The sequence below is a fragment of the Equus przewalskii genome, chromosome 4, assembly GCF_037783145.1.
Source record: "Equus przewalskii isolate Varuska chromosome 4, EquPr2, whole genome shotgun sequence".
Classification (NCBI taxonomy): Eukaryota; Metazoa; Chordata; class Mammalia; order Perissodactyla; family Equidae; genus Equus; species Equus przewalskii.
Window position 1 is genome coordinate 30,970,938 of NC_091834.1, and position 18,418 is coordinate 30,989,355.

General features: G+C 38.3%; 1 protein-coding gene across 2 annotated transcripts in view; it reads left to right on the forward strand.

Annotated features, from left to right (window-relative positions):
* Nucleotides 1-18,418, forward strand: part of GRM3 (glutamate metabotropic receptor 3) — a 226,929-nt gene that overhangs the window by 104,938 nt on the left and 103,573 nt on the right. The window contains exon 2 of one of the 2 annotated variants that reach the window (XM_070617327.1): nt 12,023-12,124. The exons of the other annotated variant lie outside the window; for it this stretch is intronic. The gene's annotated coding sequence lies outside the window, so the exon portion shown is untranslated. The remainder of the gene's footprint in view (nt 1-12,022; nt 12,125-18,418) is intronic. 2 annotated transcript variants of the gene reach the window in all.

Here is an 18,418-nt window from a genome sequence, read left to right on the forward strand (position 1 = left end):
TACTGGGGAGCAGAAGATGAGCTAAAATATACCATGGCAATACTCTCTTGGTTCAAAAGTGGTAACCAGGTTCACTCGGAAAGCAAGAATTTTTGACAAAAGAAAACTTTGCAAACAGCAAGCTCTGTTGCCAGTGAAAAGTATAAAAGAAGACCTAACCAGAAGAAAAAGATGAATATCTCTGACTACTCAAAGTCAAGGTTCAGAAGAAAGGTTGTAACCCAAAAAAGAACTGATTTTTTTTAAAAGCCCATAAGGAAATTTCAAGAAATAATTCGAGATTTAAAAGTCAAATTATGACAAAGCAGGGTGAGAGGTGATTTCAGTAAGGCAAGACACTCTTAAAATTTCTTGGGTCATTTCAAAAATCAATTTTATAACTGGATGAAGACTTGGAAAAGTGGAAAGAAGTCCTTTGCAAGGACTTCCAAATCACTGACTTCATTCATCCAGAACTTGCCTTGATTGATCTGTCCTCTTCCTCCCAGAGCGATGGAAATGATTTTCACCTCATCCGTTTTCCCCTGTGGTGCTCTATTCTACAGCGCATTGTGAGTGTGTCAGCTGGAGATGTAGAGATCAACCTGTATAGTTCATGTCCAATTCAAGCTTTGCAGGCAGATAAAGGAGGAAACATGTGTATATGTGTGGATTGACCTTGGCAGTCAGGCAAAGAGAAAACAGTCATCTCTATCCCATGATTTTCCCGTTCCTGCAGTGTTTTCCTGAGCCTTTTCTACCCAGAACTTGTGAAAGCATGGAAACATTTCATCTACTTGAAAAAATAGAGTATGTGTTATGGGGCAGAGATAAGTGTACCATAGAGTTACTGAAGAACAGTTGGTGCAGGAAGTAAATTAATATCCCTATCCAGCTATGTTGAGCTATCTGTGAAGAAAGATGTTTTCAAAGATGAGCCAGTGTGAGAGACAGCAGAGTCGAGTTCCAGTTTCAGCTCTGCTCATGTGCTTTGCTACTCAAGACAAGTTAATTCTGTGGTTCATACTGGATATCTGCTGGGGCCTCAGCTAAGTGCCGCCAGCTGGGACTCCTACGCCTCCTCCATGCAGCTGCTTAGCTTATTCACAATTAGGTGTCTGTGCTCCAAAGGTGAGCATCCCTAGAAAGAGAAAGCAGCAGGAAGGGGAAGCATTATCAGTTTTTACAACCTTGTGCCAGGTCACATAGCAGCTGGCACTTCCACTTTATTCTTTTCATGAAGAAGTCACAAAGTCCTGCCCAGATTCAAGGGGAGGGAAAATAGACTCCACCCCAGGAGGAGAGAGTGGCAGAGATCTAGAAGAGCATGTGGGACCAGAAATATTTTTGGAAAATACAATTTGCCATACCAATGAACAAAATAGAAGATGTGTGAAGGAGAAGAGTAGAGGATAGTAAAAAAATGGGCTGGATAGATACAGTATACAAAATTATAAAAGAACTTGAAAATCAGGCAGAAGACTTTAGACATGCTTAGATAGAAAACTGAGTCATTAAGGGGTTTTGAGCAAAGATTTCTTTGAGCAAAAGATTTTTATTAAATTCCACTCCAAAAAGAGACACATATTGTGAATAAGAGTGAACTTTGCCAAGCACTTTAGGGAGAGTATTTTATAGCCCTGGAGAACTCAACTCTATCTTTTCCCTGTGACCTCCCCCCATTTCTACAGCTGTAAATTTTAAAAGGAGGACAGTGGGAGCACTTTGGGGTATCTACCATATGTCAGACATTTTGAATGTATCTTATTTAAATATCACGAGAACAATCAGAGGTCAATGTTATTATCCCCACTTTACAGATGAGGAGACTAAAGTTCAAAAATGCTAAATAACTTGCCCAGAGTCAAATAGCTTATAATTCATAGAGCCGTGATTAAAACCCAAGTCTGTCTGACTACTAAGCGAGGAATTTTCTCACTATTCATGCTACATAGCCTCATCATTTTGAAGAGGAAAATTATGTAGCATTATATGTTTTATGCAAAGAGAGACGTAATGTAGTAGTCCCTTTCTAGGTAATGGAAAATGAAAGCAACACAAAGATTGAAATAAAATTCTCTGCTTTGGGCTTGGAATAAGAACTTTTTGAGAGGAATTGGAAAGGAGGGAGCTGTATCTCCTGACACCACTATGTATAATACATCCTCTCTGGAGCCAGAAGCAGAGACACTTCTAAGTGACTCAGGCAAGCATATTCTCTGAAGAACCAAAAGAGAACTACAATAAAGTGTGTAGATTTGTAGAGATTTTGTGGACTGTCAATCTTCCCTTTCTATCAAAAAACAGTGTTCACATCCCATGTTTCTTTCCCCTTGAAGCTGCATATGTTGTTCTTATTCTGAGATTCAATCTGCATCCCTGACCCCACTCCATCCCTGTGGCCAGGGACAAATTAGAAGGTTGACAATGTTTGTTTTCAGAACTTTTATAGCAACTATTCACCTCTGGGCATCTACAATGTCCTCTATTGATTGAAAAAGAAATGTGATATTACTCTTGCCAGTGGAATTTATATTACAATAAGAGACTTGTGGGTATAAAGAATAAATATAGTAGTAGGATTGCAGGCCCAGTGAGAGGCTGGGGACCAGATCTCTGTGGGCCAGAAGGGAGTGTTCAGCATCTCCTCCAAATCCATCATATACACACTAACGCACTAATTAATTTCAAGCCTGACCCACACCACTTCCACATGTAATTCGTTAGGAAAGGAGCTAAGACAATAATAATAAGATATCCCACTCTAAGGTTTTTCATAATTTATAGAGCACATTCATAGCATTATCTCATTTGAGTTCACAAACAACATTACAAGGTGGATGTTATTAGCATTATCTTACAGATGAGAAAACTGAGACACAAAGAGTTAAGATCCTAAAGCAACTTGGCAATGTTTGCCTTCCAGTCTAGCTCTTCTCTCTGTAAGTTGTCCCCTATAAATCCCCCCGGCCCTGTTATTGTCACTGCCTCCTTATGCTTCACCAGCAGCAAAATTCACACCGCCCATTAAGAGGACATTTGTGGCCGAGGCTGACCCAAACACCGGGTTAGAGAATGCTAAAGCTTTTCTTCAAGAGGTACAATAGCAGATATGCAGTGCCAGAAATCTTGCCCTCTGTACCAGCCTGTTGTAATATTGGTGTTTCTCTCAGACATTCTGCAGCCCTGAAAAAATTGCAGAGGGCTATGCTGTTGATTTTATTCTGCAATGGAAATCATGAAAAACTTTCCACAGCTGGGCCCCACCAAGAGGAAATATTACCCACAGAAGCATGAGGCTCAGAAGCAGAAGTCGCAATGATTGCCCAACAGACTTGCCATGGGTTTCCACTAGAGCATCAGAGAAGCTTCCAACTTCCTGTTCCCATATCTGCAACATGAGAGTGTGAATGATCACCACTATCTCAGTGGTAAGAGTCAAACTGCTATGATGTGTGTCACCATTCTGATGCATGAACAGAAGAATAAGGAGCTGAATATACTACTAAGGAACTACAGGAACTTCAGCATCATGACCAAAACAAGTGCAGAGAAAGATTGTCTACCACACAGAATATGAGGTGCCTTACAAAATATAAGGAAAGCACTCTTGGAAATGTAGGAATATTGACCAGCAGAAGCAGAAATGGGATCTGCTTTATTCCTCATGCACAGGCCCTTGGACCCCTAGCCTGTGTTGATTGCCTTTGCTGTGGCCAAATCTGGGTATGCTCGCTGTCCTGGCATTTCATGGCCCAGGGTGAAAAGTGGGTGATATATGATGAGAAGGAAAGCCAGCCTTTCTCATTTGCATATTTTACCCTATGGAAATTTCCCTTCCAACTCATAACTCTCCAAGTGCTGGCATTTGGGCCATTTTCTTCCCCAACTGGCTTTGTTAAACAGCAGCAAAATGTCTAGGCATTTGGCCACAGCAGAAGGGCAGACAATGCTTGACCGAGACAAAGTGTATTTGGCTTGGCAGGTGTGCTCAAAGCCCCCTGAAGGGAGTGGGAAGAATGCTCTATCTAGTTATTCACAGCTGCCTGGTAGGGTAGGATGGGGCATTGGCCCAAGGATAGAGAAAGAGCCTCTCTCATTTTTGCGATGGCCCACCTTAGAGAAGGCAGGCCTAGGTTTAGAACACTACCCTCCAGATCTGGAAACTGAACACCAGAAAATCTTACTACAGTCAGGAAGGTGAAAGCAGTATAAACAGAAAGCTTCCCCGGACATCTGCAGACACCCTGGATCTGAGCTAACTGCCACTCACTCCATGACCTTGGAGAAGTCTCATGGCCTCGTTATGCCTCCTATTCCAACATGAAATGACTGCCTGCCTACAGAACTGCTCACCAAGAACTAAGGTTAAGAACTTGGATTTTTGTAGTGAAAAATTTTTTGGACAAAATATTCTATATCATCATTATAGTAAAATGTATACATACTCAGTTTTTTTGACATCATGACGAGGAGGAATTTTTAAAAGAAGGGCCACATTTCCAAAGTTTCTAAAAGAAATCTGTAGTTTTGCAAAAGCACGGGAACTTCATTAGCGTAAAGTTGGAGATAAAATATCTATGTGATTAAGTGAGTTCACTGAGGACAAAGGCCGTATCTGTCCCATTCACCTCTGTATCTTGAACGCCTGATTAATATTGATGTAAGCGCACTGATTAATATTAATTTAAATAAGTGAATGATGGAGAGGACCAAATTAGAACTATATGATATGTCTAGTCTCATACTTAAAACAAAGTAGGCCCTCGATAATTATTTTTCTTTTTCCTTTTTTTCCCTCCCTTCCTTTTCTTCCAACGTTGACAAAAACACAAAGCTTCTTACAGGTAGGCATCGAACATTAAATACCCTTCAATAGTACTGAGTTCCTAAGCATATTTTTCTAATGTTTTCCTCATCTGACTCTTGTATCTTTATTTTATGACTAAGTCATTTGTGTCCCATCTTTGGGGAGAGGGGGTGAACAAATGAGAAAGAATGACAGGATGGGCCTAATGTATTCCCACCACTGGAAACCAGCAAATACATGATTAGTGGAGGGTCAGCCACGTACAGAAAAAAATATATTTTTGGAAGGATTTCAATAGAAATCTATGCTGGATTTGAGAGAAGAGAGAAATATTGTTAACTTAAATAGATAGGATGCTAGAATTCCAGAAATGTTTGTCCACAGTGAACTTAGAATTGAAAAAACAATATGCAAATTAAAGAATACCTTAAAGGTCATTCAGCCCAACACGTTTGTTCTACGGGTTGGAAAACTAAAGCTCTGAGACTCTCCAAGGCCACATAACTCATCAGAATCCAGCCTGGCCTTCATCACCTTTGTTTAACCTTCTAAGCCAGGATAAATTCCTAGCCTGATACATTTGCTAAGGCTGATGTCACAAGTCTTATATCACATTACTCACAGGGGATACTAGGCAAAGATTCTGTCTACTTTTAGTGATTCTGGGGTAAAGCAGACCATTTGGAATCAGCTTCTTTGAATAACGGGGTTGGCAAACATCACACAATTTTGGCCTGACAGAAACTGAAAGAAGCCAAGTGCCTCATACTGGCTTCAGATTCTAACATCAACGCTGTACTGATTTTGCAGATCAAGTACAGCAAAGAACATTGACATCTTTCAATGCGGACAACACCTTCAAGGAGGACTTTGGAGTCATAAACTTGGTTCTAGTCCCAGCTCTGATTTCAAGTGGCTTAATAATGTAGACAAGGCCACTCACTGCTCCAGGCCCTTGGAGGAGTTGGAAGAGACATTTTATAAGTTCACTTCCACATGTAAGTGTCCATGATTCCATTATACATCCAATTACCCTTAGAAAAAGTTTAAGTAGAGTGCCCTTGAGCCATGTGGTGAAAAGTTAGCTGCCACATGAGCTTAACTAAGTTTCAGTACACTCAACAAAACAATGTTTAATCCATAAAATGTGCCCTCCATTACAGCTTCTAAACCTTCATTAGGGGTAAAAAAAAAAAAAAAGGATTTTAAAAGCCTTTATTTTAGGAGAAAATTGACAGGGGATTTCTTTTTTATATTTTAGGACATAAATTTTCTATGAGTCCATTTTATTTCATAAAAAAGGCTTTTAGATGGGCAATTGTGATATTTAATGTCTTTAATCTTCTACATAAATCAAAGCCTCTTTTCTCCTTAGAGGTTAGATGTGTTCTCTGAGCTCCCACTCATTTGTCTATATCATTAGGTATTGAAGAGTTTTAGTCTGAACCATACTCAACAGAGCCCAGGTAGAATCTCAACAGAAGTACACAAACAGATAAATGAAAACCTCAGGAAGACTCTGTTGGAATATCTTGGTACCATCAGCTTTGGTTGCTAGTTTAACTCTACCTGTTTCCTGCTTCTGCATCCCACACTAGTAAACATCCTAAATGATTAAGAGCTAAAAAATCAGCACAGTAAGTGTAACCATAATCAACTGTTTTTATTAATGATTTCTTCAAGACCATACCACAGTCCAGTAAACATGGAGTTGTTCAATGTGCTTGTTCTAAAAGCAGCTAATAGCAGGATGTAATTTGAAGCAGCTTTGGCTCACTTACAAAACCCTTGCTCTGTTAATTGTGATTTCACACCCCACTAAACAGCACAGCCTGGAGCTAATGTTTGTGTGAGGGAACAGTTAGCATTCTAGTTGGGTCCTCTTCACTGTTGTTTTTCCTGTGGCCCTGTGGTTAACTTCTTTCAAAAACTCAGTAGACTGAAATAGTTGCCTTCCTCAAGGAAACATTCTTTCTTTTTTTTCCACACCTGGCAGTAGACAGCCTGTGGAAACACCTATTATTTTGCTTTTTGCTTTTGTTTTAAGCTTTCACTTTTTCACCATTGTTCCCAGAGCAGCAGCATGTGGCCAATGCACACTTTATGTTTCCTACAGCTGGCTGCCATCAAGCCCTGTGATTAAACAATAGAATACCTCTTTTTCTGCCACACCACTATCCCTGACTCTTTCTTTAACTAACTGCCCCCTGGGGAAATGACAATATTGTCTAAGGGAAGGAAAAAGTCAGCAGGAATTTCAAATCATCTGGGGAAAAGTAACAGGTCTCTATCTAGAAAAAGAACATGTGTTTGAAGAACCTAGTGCAGTGCGTTACACCCACAGATGTTCCCAAACATGCGCCACATGTAGATTATATTTCATCCAGGGCAAGTGTCCTGAACTAAATTTTAAAGCAAGACTCTAAAATAAGGATCCCCCTACCCATAGGACTCAAAGTTGTCATATGAAAATGAAGAGGATCAAGGGTCAGCCTGGATGATTTCTAAGGCTTTCCTACTAAAACATTTTATAAACTACAATTACTCAGATTTTAAAAACAAGTACATAAGCTTAATTGTGATGCAGAGGATAGTGGCTGTTTGGAGAAAGGAGCAGTGGAACTAATGCGTAGAAGCATACTTTAGAGGTATACTGTGAAATTTTTCAAAGAATTAGGCTACTGTGCTGTTGTTCACTGGTTGTCATAAAGTCAACTCAAAATCCCAAAAAGAACCCTTATTACCTACTTTTGGCTCACTCATGTGGAAGATAGTGTCACTGTTCTTGACATCACACATGTCAAACTTCCACAGCTCTAATAACACATTCCAGAAGAGTATTAGAGGGCAAACGTTTAAGAATTTGTTTTGTATGGTAATAGCATAAAAACAGACAAATAAACCAATAGTACAAAATCAAGAGCCAAAAAATAAACCCAAGCATATACTGTCAACTAATATTTTACAAAGAAGCCAAGAATACTCAATGGAGAAAAGATCATCTCTTCAATAAATGGTACTGGGATAATTGGATATTCACATGTAAAAGGATGAAACTGGACCTATATCTTACACCTTTCACAAAAACTAACTCGAAATGGATTAAAGACTTAAATGTAAGGCCTGAAACCGTGAAATTCCTAGAAGAAAACATAGGAACAAAGCTCATTGACATGGGTCTTGGTAACAATTTTTTGGCTATGACACCTATTAGAGCACAAGCAACAAAATCAAAAATACACAAATGAGACTATATTAAACCAAAAAGTTTCTGCATAGCAAAAGAAACCATAAACAAAGTGAAATGATGACCTACGGAACAGGAAAAAGTATCTGATATATGATATAATATATATTATATTATATCATATATCTGATAAAAGGTTAATATCAAAAACATGTAAAGAACTCATGCAACTCAATAGCAAAAAAAAAAAAAAAAAAAAAACACCACAACAAATAACCTAATTAAAAAATGGGCAAAGGATCTGAATAGACATTTCCTCCCAAAAATATACGAAAGGCCAACAGGTACATGAAACGATGCTCAAAATCACTATTCATTAGGGAAACCAATTTTAAACCACAATGAGATATCACCTCATGCCTATTAGAATGGCCATCATCAAAAAGACAAGGGATGATAAATGCTGGCATAGATGTGGAGAAAAGGGAACCCTGTACACTGCTGGTGGGACTGTAAATTGGTATAGCCACTTTGGAAAAGAGTATGGAGGATCCTCAAAAAACTAAAAAGAAAATTATCATATGATCCAGAAATTCCTCTTCTAGGAATATATTCAAAGGTAACAAAAACATTAACTCAAAAAGATATCTGCACCCCCCATTTTCATAGCAGCATTACTCAAAATAGCCATGACCTGGAAACAAAGGGTCCATCAATGAATGAATGGATAAAGAAGTTTCGGTAAATATATGTATATGTATATATACAATGGAATATTATTCAACCATTAAAACTAGGAAATCCTACCATTTGCAACAACATGGATGGACCTTGAAGGCATTATGATAAGTGAATAAGTCAAAAAGAGAAAGACAAATAACGTATCATCTCACTTATATGTGGAATCAAAAATAAAAAAAAGAATCTCAAACTCACAGAAGAGATCAGACTTGTGGTTGTCAGGGGGGGGCAGGAGGGATTGGAGGAAGCTAGTCAAAAGTCACAAATTTCAATTTATAGGATAAATAACTACTAGGGATGCAATGTACAACATGATGGAGATAGCTAACACTGCTCTATGATATATAGGAAAGTTAAGACAGTAGGTCCAAGAGTTCTCATCACAAGGAGAAAATTATATATTTCCTTTATTCTTTTCTTATTTCTTTTCTTTTCACTGTATCTATATGAGCAGATGGATGTTAGCTGACTGTATTGTGATAATCATTTCACAATATATGTAAATCAAACTGTCATGCTCTATGCCTTAAACTTGTACTTAAACTTGTACTTGTATGTCAATTATTTCTCAATAACACTGGGAAAAAAAGAATTGTTTTCAATTAACATGCAAACATCAGTCAGATGCTAACATTCTAGCACAGGATTGTATGTAAAATCCATGCAACATCAGTAATATTTAAGGAAAGCCATATGCTCATTCTTTGTGCAGTTTTAACTAAGACATAAGGTGATGTTTCTCATCAAAAAAATCAGAGCTCACTTTCTAATTCTTACTACCACTGCAAGTTTTCTACCTAATGAAGAAATAATGTTTTTAAATAAAATCTGCTTTCCCCAGGGTATTCAGTTTTCCTCTGGGTGTCATGTGAAATACCATCCGTTGGGCAACATCTGTGTGTCCCACCACAGATCCTATAAAGTGGTAGCCCTCCTATTGTGAAATGGGTCACTGGTAGGCTGTAGAGGGGGATGCTTGGCTAGTTCAGCATCCATTCCACTGTGATAATTTTGCCTACAATTTCCCAGGAATTGCAGTTCAGGACTTTCAAAATTCCCCAAGGTTATTACTCCATATGTATGCTAAGCAGCAAAGTGTAAATGTCTTGTGCTAAGCCACCAGTTAAAGAAACATCTGGACAGTAGATGGAGTTGGATTCAAAGATGGCTCCAATGAGAAGGCTAATGGATGCCAGGTGTGGAAACAAATTCATGTTCAAAGGTTTCCTCCCTGGTTAGAATCCTTTCCAGTGTCATGACATAGAGGAAAGGGTCTCCTGAAATGAAATTGGAACATATATAGACTTAAGACAAAACTTTTTGAGGCAATAATACTGTAGGAATTTCAGTGAAGCCAACACAAATGCGTTCAAGAAGGAGAAGCACCAGAAAGACAATCAAGCCACTGAAGGTGCCTTACATATCATGTTCTTCTTATCCGCCTTTCAGAGTCCTCTGGGACGTTTGGACACAATTCTCAAAGGCAGGAAGTAATAAAAGGAAGGCCAAAGAACCAGGAATCAGACAGATCTGTTCCACCACTCAGTGACTGAGGAGTCCTGAGCAAGTAGTACTTAAGTTTGCCCCTAAGCCAGTTTTACTCACCTATTTTCAACAGAAATCTTGGGAAAAGTAAATAAGCACAAATTGGGTATAAGTTCAAAAAAATGTTAATTTCTCTTTCATTCAGGAATGAAGGACCTAGTCAAAAAGAAAACTAGGATTTATTGTAAAGTGTGAAACAAAGGAGAAAATATTCATTTATTTAGTCACAAATAATTTTTTGCATACTTGCTTTGTGTTGCCTGGCAACACATTATCCATCACAAGGAAAGATCGTACTAACCTACACAGATCTGCTGGTTCTCACCGGTTTAACTATGATAACTGGTGCAAAGCTTGCCAGGTAGCATGTAAAGCTGTTTACTTTATGACCAATAGCATGCTTTTGCAGTACAGATTATGACCAAACATGGAACACGAGCTTTCTGTAGAATAATGCAACTTGGACAAGTCAAATGCTGTAGACTTTACTAGCCCCACAAGCTAACCAACTGAATTAACTTGTTCAGACTTAGAAAAATTTGCTGAGTTAAGAATGAAAAGGAAAAGCATAAAATATTATCTTTGTGTTTCCTAGGAACTAAAGAAAATGAGCCGTGAAAGAGAAAAGAAAAGAAGTGAATGGGTAAAGTGATTGAAAGTGGTGATGCTAAGACTAAATTTAGAGTGACAAGAAATATTTGAGTCTGTTCAAGTGACCAGAGGGAAAGAATACAAGTTACAGCAGTATCTTGAATAGACTGGAGTGGACAGAAGAAGGGTGTGTGAAATCCACATAGAAGAAGGTTGCAGCAATCAGAAACAAGATCAATAGAGACTGATGTAGCAACAGAGAAAAGAAAGCCAAATTTGGAGGCACTGTGATCAAAACAGCCACAAGATTTGGTGAAAGCTTGAGTATAGAGAAAATAATGTGTACCTAAAAGATGGGATAGGAAGGATAATTAAAATCAACTTTCTATATGATTATTTGTGAACAGTTAAATATGAGAATTTCGCTATAACCAGAAACATAAAGCCTGAGGAAGATAATAGAAGCAGATGCATAGGAGATATTCTCAGGACTGCTACCTCCTGACATTTTGATCTTGGGCATAAGTTTCCAGTTGTCTAAAATGGGACCGGGCATCACACAGGGCAGGATGGTCACACTCAAAGATTAACCACATCTGGAAAGAGCAGTAGTGTCTGCAGCCCTTAGAAGTCCACCACGATGGTTTGCCTGTCCTACCTTGAAATGGTAATCTATCCTAACCTGTGTGGTAGAAGCAAACAATTATGGCAAGGAGGGGAGGAGTCTTCTGGTCCTTACCAGGTTTGTCACATTGGCATGTTCTGCCAAAATCAATTTGGGTTACACTTCATATTTAGCTTTAGATGGTTGTCAGAGTCCCAAGAAACCGTATTTTTACTATATTTAGCACAGATGCTGTCCTACTCATCCTTGGAACCGACCAGAAGCCCTGGCACATAATAGATACAATAAGTGATTTTTTTTTTTTAATTATTGAACAGAATTTCTTGAACACTGGAACATAATAAAGCCAAAGATCAATTCCATGGACTTTTCAGAACTCAAACTGTGAAAGCAGCAGCTGCCTCACTTCAGAAGGGTCTGAGGTTCACCTCCTCTCATTGGAGCTCCCTTTTCACCTTTCTGTTCCCACCCATCCTGAGCAGTTCAGTCACAGGTACCAATTGTCAGACTACTTGTGATTGATGTATTTGTCATTTACATTCAGATTCCTGGTTTCTGCTCGGATATAGGAAGGAAAACAAAGTGGCTGGCTCCCCATGATAATGAGAAGGAGGCCTCTGCATAGCCATCATTCACTCACAATGAGGTAAGGCACCTCATTTTACACCAGGGTCTCTCACCAGGTGATAAGGGATTCTCTCATCAGCGTTAGTGTCCTCAATAAGCCCAGAGCTGCAAGTTTATGTCAATACCTCTGAGGCCAATTTGTCATATAAAACCACTTTTAAAAAGTATACAGCCACACTAGGCATTCTTTTTCACTTTATCGTTGCTTTTTCATTTTAAATATTCATTGAAGTGTAATATACATACAGAAAAATACATCCATCATAACTGTTTGCCACTGGAAGAATTTTCACAAACTAAACACTCCTCAATGAAACAAGAATCTAGATCAATAAACAGAAAGTTACCAGCACTCTCGTGCATCCTTCCAGTCACTAACTTCACAGCCATCCAGACTTCCAACACCATGGATTACTTTTGCTTGGTTTTGGCTCTTTTATAAGGAGATTCATATAGCATGCACTCTTTCGTGTCTCACCTCCCTTTTATTGCCTGGAAAAACGGGCCTTTGTGTAACATTGGAGTGTCATGATTTCAAGCTGAAAACTTGTGTGTAGCATAAGGAAAGGAAAGCACACCTTAAGGCCATGTTATATTAGGGCTTTATGTTATATTTGGTCTTTTTTGAAACACAGATATAGTCAGAACCAGTTTAAAAAGTTCAAGCTATATAAGAGACATGTTAGTCCTGCTAGTTGAAAATCTAGGTCTCCAGTTATAGCTGTATGTTAGCAGCGTCCCACACTTGGATGTGTACTAAGAGAGGGATCAGTTCTCCCTGAAATACACGCACGGACTTGATGAGAAGGCAGAAGACAGCCCAGACTTGGCGTTGGCACAGTAGTGCCCATGGAATTTAAAGACTTATAATTGTTATAGCTACAAGGACCCAAACCCTCTGTAGCTGAGGCTCTTAATGCCTTGGGATAATGAAAATTAAGACAATTTGGCTGGCAGCATCCTAGTAAATGTTCTTCTCTGGGCAAAGGAGTCAGTTAATGTCCTAGTCCAGTCTGACAAAACAAGGGGTGCCCAGTCCCCTCTCAATAAAACTCAGTATGACAGGCAAGGATCAAGGGAGCAGGGATGAAAATACATTTTTCTGGAGAAACAGAATAAATCAATTTGCAGAGAGCACCGTGCACCTTTTTCTTAGGTGATCACTTTCCATCTTCTCCTGGCATCTTATGATCTTTAGCACTGACAAACACTGAACAATCCAGAATTTACTGGACACTGGACATCTTGGAGCTTAGGTCCCACCTTCTATCATTCAGACAGCCAGTAATTCCCCAAGATCATGTGGTTCCTAAACATCAGCCCGGAGAAAGGCAGGATGCTAGAGGATTAGCCTCAGGTGGCTCTGTTCACTAAATGAGGAAATAAAGACGAGGTACAGTTAGCTAATCCTGGAACAACAGGGGCTTTAGACAATAGGTGGTTATGGGGAGAGTTCAAAATATGCTCAATTTCTCTGGAGCCATTGACAAATTATCCTCACTACCAAGAATTTTGATAATAGCTAACAGCTGTTGAGCTACTGTTATGTATTATTTCATTTAATCCTAAAAACAACTCCTTGATTTAGGTACTATTATTGTTTTCATTTTACATATATGTAAAATGAGAAACAGAGAGGTTATAAAGTCGATTCAAACATTTATTTGACTACAGAGTCTACACTGTAAAACAATGGGTTTCAAACATTTTTTTTTTACCGTGACCCAGCGAGAAATTATTTTACATTGTACCCCAAAACATAACACTCATTGAGGCTGGCCCCATGGCCTAGTGGTTAAGTTCAGCACACTCCGCTTCAGTGGGCCAGGTTTGGTTCCTGGATGTGGACCTACACCACTTGTCAGCAGCCATGTGGTGGTGGCAACTCACATACAAAATAGAGGAAGACTGGCACAGATGTTAGCTCAGGGCAAATCTTCCCCAGCAAAACAAAACAAAATATGATCATACACACCAAAAAGAAAAGTTTTAGAAAATAATACTCAGCCCTACTACATGCCTTGGATCAGTGTTTTGGTATTTTCTATTTTAAACTCTTCTATGTACTTTTAAAATGCTCACTGTAATTCATGAACCTATTTCCTCATCTATGAATATCCTGTGATCTGCAGCTAAAAAGACACTGATCTAAGGCATTATGCTATATTGCTCTCCCAGCCTCTTCCTATTTGGTTCTATCAGTGGTGTGCTGGTAAATGTTTAACAGCCAGATCTTTGGGACTTGTGAGGGGATACTGATTATTAATATTTTCTGGTTTCTGAAATGTAAGTACTCCCACCATGGCCAGTTTGAAGCTACCAACATGATATCATTGAACACAGACTTGGGGAGAAATATATATAATTGGCTCTTGAGAGCTCATAACAGCCAACTAAAGCACACCAATAATTTTCCCCAAAACTTTTCAACAAAGTAGAACTGAAAAAGTATGTTTTAAATTTACATCAGTGACCAGAAGAGCTCCATCATGCTGGAGATAACTTGTCAATGGCATCAATTGCCTATTTGATGAGGTAAGGATTATTCTAGCCCAAAACCTCACAGTGTCTCATATATGCAAGTTGTTTCTATTTGAGTGTGGATTCATCAGCGCTATAACATGAAGAATATCAATTAGGCCCTGATACTTAATTATCTGTACACTGAGGTATCTAAAATTCCATTATTTAAAATGTTTCCCTTCTCTTAAGCCAATGTTTTGGCCCATTAAAAATCTGACTATCCCTAAATGAGAAATTAACTTGCATTAATGTGCTAAAAACTGATGGCTTAATATATCATATGACTTTATTTGTGATAAGTAAGAGAATCGAGAAAATGAGAATTCTTATAAGAGTACGAAAGAAGGAATGTAGTTGCATTTCTAGGAAAATCCATCATAAATACAGTGACACAATGGGAACCATCATGCATCCTGGGGACATCTGAAATTCAGGGCAGCATCAGGCATCTGTGGAAGGGCATAACTGGGTAGGAGGAAAGTTGCAGGATTAAATAAAATAATCTATATAGAACATTAATCATTGTTTCTGGTACAGGGTAGGTGTTCAATAAATGTTATTATCTTTAATAGAAAGGGGATGGGAAAAGAAGAGAGGTTCTATTCAGGATTCATTTAGCGACAAGTGACAAAACAGATTTCAAATTGACTTAAGCAGAAAGAAGAATTTATTGTCTCACATACTGGAAAATCTTAGCTAGATTAAATAGCACATATAATATTGTCAGGTCTCACTATTTCTCTGTCTCTAGGCTCCGCATCTCAGACAGACTCTTGCTTGGTGGAAGTAAGATGGCTGCTAGCAGCCCTGGGATTACTTCTGTTCCTCTAAGTCACTCTAACAAAGAGAGGATGGTTTCTCCTGGTGGTTCTAAAAAGCATTCTCAAATTAACCCTGGTTGGAAATGGTTTGGTCACAGGCTTATCCTGGAACCAATTGCTGTGGCCTGGAACACATCACATTCTGATTAATCATATGTGTCACAAGCCACCTATGAAGCCAGGAATGGATTCATCTCACCTTATGAACACATATGTTGGTTCCCAAAGGAAAATTCTAAATAGTTTCCAGAAAAGTAGAAAATGGAAACTACAAGGGAAAATCCAGTTTTGTTCCAGCTGATGAGAATTTTGCTTAAAACTGAAACTTTCCCCAAATTTTCAACATTTTATTCAGCAAGTCAATTCAGGGGTGATATTCAAAAAGTTTAACAACTAGCATCAAGTTACAAAAATGGACAGCAACCATACCCTTGGAGCTGGAACCTAAAGACCCTGCTGTGCCAGAATTTAACACTTTTGTTGCTAGGTCATGAGGAAATTTGGGGAGGTGGTGGAGATATGCAACAGGAGGAACCAGAGCAGACAGGAAAGTGGAGGAATATTCAAAGTGGATGGAAGTATTTCAGTATTTTAATGACTAGTACAGCTGTACCAGTGTGTACCAGCTGGGTTTCAGCCTTGACTGAATCTACTAGAAGCTACCTAATAAAGAAGAATGTGCTATTGGCACAGAATCTTACTCAGAAGCATGGCCTCTGAATTATAAGATTGTTCTTTTAGCAGGAAGACTCTAAAAGGTGCAAAAAGATTTTTCGCTAACAGGATCTAGGATAAACACAAACTTACACACACACACAGAAGTAAAATCAAACTATAAAGTGGACACAATGGTAATGGAACTCATCTTTTCTTACCATTTTTTGTGACAAATATAGTTTTCATGAACTCATCTTAACAATACCTAGTAGCTAAACTTAAAATAGTCTCCTATATTAACTCACACACTTAAACCATTTCTGATGCTCTTCGTTCCTTCCTATAGATTTGATTTTCTATCTTATGTCATTTCCTCTTATTTTGAAGTAATTTCTTTAGCATTTCTCATAGTCTATGACTGCTACTAATGAAATCTCACAGTTTTAGTTGCCTGAAAAATGTCTTTATTTCACCTTCATTCTTGAAGTATATTTTAACTGGAAATAGAATTTTGGGATGATTGACCAGTTTCTTCTCCAGAACTTTAAAGATGTCATTCAACTGGATTATGACCACTGTTGTTTCTGATGAAAAGCGAGCCCTCACTCATATTGTTACCCTGTACGTGAGTGCTGTTTTACTCTATTTTGAAACTTTTCGTATCTTTGGTTTTATCAATTTGGTTATGATTTTCCTACTTATGGTTTGATTTGTATATTCCTGCTCAGGTTTTGCTGAGCTTCTTGGTTTTGTAATCATGTTTATCACCAAATTAGAGGAATTTCCAGCCATTATTTCCTCAAATGTTTTTTTTCTTCCATTCTCTCTCTTCTCCTTCTAAAACTCAAATTACATATGTGTTAGACCACTTAATATTGTCCAACTGAAGCTTTTTGCAATTTTTTTTCTCTCTGGTCAGATTGGATAATTTTTCATCTATCTTCAAGTCTACTGGCTATTTTACCATCTCAACTCTGCTGTGCACCCCCCTCCAGGGAAATTTTTATTTTAGATATTGTGCTTTTGAGTTCTAGAATTTTTTCATAGTTTTTTTTATAGTTTCCATTCTCTGCTGAGATTCTTCATCTATTCATTTATTTCTTAAGTCTTTGAACATATTTATAATAGTCTGTTTAAAGTTCTTGTCTGCTAAATTCAAAATGTGGATCATTTCAGGGCCCATTTCTAATGAATGCTTTCTCTCTTTACTCTGGATCATGTTTTCTTGTATGTCAAACAATTTTTTGTTGTATACTGGTTGTTGCAGAATTATATTGTAGGCAGTCTCAATTATGTCATCTTCCTTTAAGAGTTTTCAGTTTTGCCCTAGCAGGCAGTTAAATAAGTAGTGGACCATTTTAGTTTTGTTAGGCTTAGTTTTATTCTTTGTTAGGGCAGGTCTATTTTGGATGTAGTCCTGTGACATGTCCCTTATTCCATAAATTGGCTGTTACTCATAGAGGATAGGTATTCTGGGAATTTAATAAAAGTATAATGTGCCTAGTGTGGTCTCTCCATTCCAGCTGGGCTGGAACTCCAACATCTCTCTGACATGCATGACCTCTAATATTGACATTTCTCTCTCAACCTTGTTGCAGGCAGGTGATCTCTGCCAGGCGTCACTGAGTCTCACCCTGTATATAGCCAGTCTAATCCTTGAACCACACAGAGCTTATGCTCACCATCTCTATGTAGCTCTCTGCCCCACAAATTGCAACCACTTCATAAGCCAAGTACTCTAATCTCTGCCTCTTGAGGTCACACCCGACTACCACTGCTCCAAGGCATAAATTTGCCCCCATGCAGAATGTTGGAGAATTCATAGGATAATCACAGGACTTCCCTCATGTGTTTCTTTCTCTCAAGGATCAGTTTGCCTTATCTGTTTTGTCCAGGTTTGTAGCTATTTTCAGCAGGGGGGCAAGTCCAATACCAGTTACTATGACGTGGCCAGAAGCAGAAGCCAGCTACAGATACTCTAAAGACTTTAGCACTAAACAAGGATGGTGCTGTTTCAAACATTTTACCATTTATGTATTAAGGAAAATTTGAGAGATGGGGGAGATATTTTGTGGAAACATGTATATGTGTTCTCTTTTGTAAGAACATATTGATTGGGCAATAATAATGAGTCATTCTAAATTCTAATTCTATATTTATTTCTCACTACTACCTTGAACAATTTGTGTTACTTTCTCTTTCTCTCTCTACTTAGCAATAGATAATCTAATTCTTTCTCAAAGGAAGCAATAAGAGTTCATTCACTGTGCAAAATAATTTGACATTATACAAGAGAAAAGACTGTCTACACA